Source organism: Cupressus sempervirens, chromosome 9, assembly GCF_028749045.1.
Source record: "Cupressus sempervirens isolate cs-2001-9-10 chromosome 9, ASM2874904v1, whole genome shotgun sequence".
Lineage (NCBI taxonomy): Eukaryota > Viridiplantae > Streptophyta > Pinopsida > Cupressales > Cupressaceae > Cupressus > Cupressus sempervirens.
This window is the reverse complement of record NC_143126.1, coordinates 223,168,487-223,174,280: the sequence shown is the minus strand read 5'-3', so window position 1 is coordinate 223,174,280 and position 5,794 is coordinate 223,168,487.

Here is a 5,794-nt window from a genome sequence, read left to right as displayed (position 1 = left end):
GCATCAAGAGGACCTATGACCCCTCTCGATGCATTCAAACCAACCAAATGCATCCCTGAGGGTCCTAGGTTCCCTAGGGACATATATTGTCATGAAATGTGTCGAGAGGGGTCATAGATTAACCTATGACCCCTCTCAACATTTTCAAACCCTAGGGGCCCTAGGGACATATATTTTCATGAAATGCATTGAGAGGGGTGATAGGTTAACCTATGACCCCTCTTGACACATTTAAACAAACCAAAGGTGTCCCTAAGGGCCCTAGGGCCCCTACAGATATATGCTGTCATGAAATATGATGAGAGTGGTCATGGGTTAACCTATGAATCCTCTCAACGCATTTGAACCAACCAATTGCATCCCAAGGGGCCCTATGGCCCCTAGAGACATACATTGTCATGAAATGCATAAAGAAGGGTCATACGTTAACCCCTCTAGACCCCTCTTGACACATTCGAACCAATAAAATGATCCCAAGGGTTCCTAGGGCTCCTAGGGACATATGTTGTCACGAAATGCATTGAGAGGGGTCACAAGTTAACCTTTGACTGCTCTTGATGCATTGGAACAAACCAAATGCATCCCTAGTTGCCCTAGGGACCCTAGTGAGATATGTTTTCATGAAATTCATCGAGAACCTATGACCCCTCCTGATGCATTAGAACCAACAAAATGCATCCCTAGGGGCCCAAGGCCCCTAGGGACATATGTTGTCATGAAATTCATTAAGAGGGGTCATAGGTTAACCTATGACCCTGATCGACATATTAAAACAAACCAAATGTGATGCATTAAAACAAACCAAATGCATCCTTAGGGGCCCTAAAGCCCCTACACACATATGTTGACATGAAATACATTGAGAGGGGTCATACGTAAACCTATGACCCCTCTTGACACATTCAAACCAACCAAATGTGTTCCTAGAAGTCCTATGGCCCCTAGGGACTTACATTGTCATGAAATGCACTAAGAGGGATCATAGGTTAACATATAACTCCTGTCAATGTATTTAAACCAACCAAATGGGTCCCTAGGGACATACATTGTCATGAAATGCATTAAGAGGGATCATAGGTTAATCTATGACCCATCTCGACACACTCGAACCAACCAAATGCATCCTTAAGGGCCTTAGGTCCCCTATGAACATACATTGTCATGAAATACGTCAAGAGGGGTCATAGGTTGACCTATGAATCCTCTCAATGCATTCAAACCAACCAATTGTGTCCCAAGTGGCCCTATGGCACCTAGAGACATACATTGTCATGAAATGCATAAAGAGGGGTCATAGATTAACCCCTCTCAACCCCTCTTGACACATTCAAACCAATCAAATGCATCCCAAGAGATCCTAGGGCCCCTAGGGGCATATGTTGTCATGAAATGTTTGGTGAGGGGTCATAGGTTAATCTATGACCCCTCTTGATGCATTGGAACCAACCAAATGCATCCCTAGTTGCCTTAGGGCCCCTAGTGACATATTTTGTCATGAAATGTGTCGAGAGGGGTCACAGGTTAAACTATGACCCCTCTTGATGTATTTGAACCAAACAAATGCATTCTTAGGGGCCTAGGGCCCCTAGGGACATATGTTGTCATTAAATGCATTGAGAGGGGTCATAGGTTACATATTAAAACAAACCAAATGCAATGCATTAAAACAAACCAAATATGTCCTTAGGGGCCCTAAGGCCGCTACAGACATACCTCGACATGAAATACATCAAGAGGAATAGTAGGTAAACCTATGACACCTCTCGACACATTCAAACCAACCAAATGTGTTCCTAGGTGTCCTACGGCCCCTAGTGACATACATTGTCATGAAATGCATTGAGAGGGCTTATAGGTTAACCTATAACCCCTCTCAATGAATTTCAAGGAAACAAATGGATCCCGAGGGGCCATAGGGTCCCTCGGCACATATGTTGTCATGAAATGCATCAAGAGGGGTCATAGGTTAATTGATGACCCATCTCGAAGCATTCAAACCAACCAAATGCATACATACGTTGTTATGAAATGCATTGACCAAAGTCACAGGTTAACCTATGACACCTCTTGATGCATTGAAAACAACCAAATGCATCCCTAGGGGCCCTAGGGCCTCTAGGGACATATGTTTTCATGAAATGCATCGAGAGGGGTCATAGGTTAAGCTATGACCCCTCTCGATGCATTCGAACTAACCAAATTTGTCCCTAGGGATCTTTGGACCCCTAGGGACATATGTTGTCATGAAATGCATTAAGATGTGTCATACGTTAACCTATGACCCCTCTCGATGCATTCAAATCAACTAAATGCGTGCCTAGGGGCCCTAGTTCCCCTAGCGACATATGTTGTCAGGAAATACCTTAAGAGGGCTTATAATTTAACCTATGACCCCTCTCAATAAATTTGAACCAGTGAAATGCATCCTTAGGGGCCCTAGGACCCCTAGGGACATTAATTGACATGAAATACATCAAGAGTGGTCATAGGTTAACCTGTGATTCCTCTCAACACATTTGAACCAACCAAATGCATACCTAGGGGCCTTAGGGCCCCTAATGACATACATTATCATAAAATGCATCGAGAGGGGTCATAGGTTAACCTATGACCCTTCTTGATGCATTCTAACTTACCAAATGCGTACCTAGGGGTCCTAGGGCCCCTAGGGACATATTTTTTCATGAAATGCATCAAGAGTTCTTATTGGCTAACCTATGACCCCTTTCAACTGATTCGAACCAACCAAATGCGTCCCTAGGGGAACTAGGGCCCTTAGGGACATATTTTTTAATTAAATATGTTAAGAGAGGTCATAGATTGAGAGGGAACATAAGTTTCTATATGAACCCTCTCGACACATTGGAACCAACCAAATGTGTCCCTAGGGCCCGTAGGGCACCTAGGGACATACGTTGTCATGAAATGCATTAAGAGGGGTCATAGGTTATCCTATGATGCCTTTCAACACATTTGAACCAAAAAAGTGCATCCCTAGGGGTCCTAGGGCCCCTAGGGACATATGTTGTCATCAAATGTATCTAGAAGGGTCATAGGTTAATCTATGACCCCCATGAATCCATTCAAACTGACCAAATGGGTCGCTAGGGGCCCTAGGGCACCTACAGACATATGTTTTTATCAAATGCATTAAGATGGGCCATAGGTTAACATATGACCCCTGTCGATGCATTCGAACCAACTAAATTCATCCCTATGAGCCCTAGGGCCCCTAGGAACATATGTTGTCATGAAATGCATCGATAGGAGTTATAGTTTAGCCTATGACCCCTCTCGACACATTCAAACCAACCAAATGTGTCCCTAGGAGCCCTAGGGCCACTACAGACATATGTTGTCATGAAATGTGTCAAGATGGGTCATAGGTTAACCCATGACACCTTTTGATGCATTCAAACCAACCAAACATATCCCTAGGGGTCCTAGGGTCCTGAGGGACATATATTGTCATCTAATGCATTGAGAGGGATCATAGGTTAACCTATGACCCCTCTCGATCCATTCGAATCGACCAAATGTGTACTTAGGGGCCTTAGGGCCCCTAGGGACATACATTGTCATAAAATGCATCGAGAGGGGTCATAGGTTAACCTATGACCCTTCTTCATGCATTCTAACTTACCAAATGTGTACCTAGGGGTCCTAGCACCCCTAGGGACATATTTTTTCATGAAATGCATCAAGAGTTCTTATTGGTTAACCTATGACCCCTTTCATCTGATTCGAACCAACCAAATGCGTCCCTAGGGGAACTAGGGCCCTTAGGGACATATTTTTTCATGAAATACAATAAGAGAGGTCATAGGTTGAGAGGGAACATAGGTTTCTATATGAACCCTATCGATGCATTGGAACCAACCAAATGTGTCCGTAGGGCCCGTAGGGTACCTAGGGACATACGTTGTCATGAAATGCATTAACAGGGGTCATAGGTTATCCTATGATGCCTTTCAACACATTTGAACCAAAAAAATGCATCCCTAGGGGTCCTAGGGCCCCTAGGGACATATGTTGTCATGAAATGCATCTAGAAGGGTCATAGGTTAATCTATGACCGCCATCAATGCATTCAAATTGACCAAATGGGTTGCTAGGGGCCCTAGGGCACCTACAGACATATGTTGTCATCAAATGCATTCAGATGGGCCATAGGTTAACATATCACCCCTATCGATGCATTCGAACCAACTAAATTCATCCCTACGGGCCCTAGGGCCCCTAGGAACATATGTTGTCATGAAATGCATCGATAGGAGTCATAGTTTAGCGTATGACCCCTCTTGACACATTCAAACCAACCAAATGTGTCCCTAGGAGCCCTAGGGCCACTACAGACATATGTTGTCATGAAATGTGTCCAGATGGGTCATAGGTCAACCTATGACACCTTTTGATGCATTCAAACCAACCAAACATCTCCCTAGGGGTCCTAGGGTCCTGAGGGATCATAAGTTAACCTATGACCTCTCTCGATGCATTCGAATCAACCAAGTGGGTCCCTAGGGGTCCTACAGCCACTGGGGACATAAATTGTCATAAAATGCATCAAGAGGGGTCATAATTTAACCTATGACCCCTTTTGATCCATTTGAACCAACCAAATTCTTCCTTAAGGGCCCTAATGGCCCAAGGGACATATGTTGTCATGAAATACATTGAGATGGGTCATAGGTTAACCTATGAAACATCTCAATACATTCGAACCTAGAAAATGCATGCCAAGGGACCCTAGGGGCCCTAGGGGCCCTAGGGATATATGTTTTCATGAAATGCATTAAGAGGAGTCATCGGTTAACTTATGATCCCTATCGATACATTCAAACCAAACAAATTTGTCCCTAGGGGTCCTAGGGCCACTAGGGACATATCTTGTCATGAAATGTGTTGAGAGGAGTCATAGGTTAACCTATGACCTCTGTTGACTCATTTGAACTAACCAAATGTGAACCTAGGGGCCCTAGGGCCATATGTTGTCACAAAATGCATCAAGAGTCCTCTTGACGCATTCGAATGAACAAAATGAGTCCCTAGGGACATACGTTGTCATGAAATGCATTGAGAGGGGTCAACCTATGACCCCTCTCGATGCATTCAAACCAACCAAATGTGTAACTAGGGGTTCTAGGGCCCCTAGGGACATACATTATCATGAAATGCATTGAGAGTGGTCATAGATTAACCTATGACCCCATTTGACACATTCAAACCAATGACATGGGTCCCTAGGGGTGCCCCTAGGGACATACATTGTCATGAAATACGTCAAGAGGGGTCATAGATTAACTGATAATCCCTCTCGATGTATTTGAACAAACCAAATGCGTCCCTAGGGCCCTTAGGGCCCCTAGGGACATATGTTGTCATGAAATGCACACTAGTACATTTGAGACCATTTTTCGACCATTAATGGTCAAAATTTTGACCCAATTTTTGACCAAACTTCGACCAACTTCGACCAACCCATTGGTCTAAATTTTTTCGATCAAAATTTTGACCAACCTTATGTTGGTCAAAATTTTGACCAATACGTTGGTCGAAAAACCTCAATTGCCATGTGCAAGTTCTAACAGGAATTGGTCGAAATTTCGACCAATAAAGGTAGAAATTTCCACCAATGAATGTCAAAATTTTTGACCAAGCAAGGTAGAAATTTTGACGAATGAGGGTTAAAAATTTTGTGGATTAAGGTAGAAATTTTCACCAATGAAGGTCAAAAATTTTGACCAGTGAAGGTCAAAAATTTTGACCAATGAAGGTAGAAATTTCGACCAAC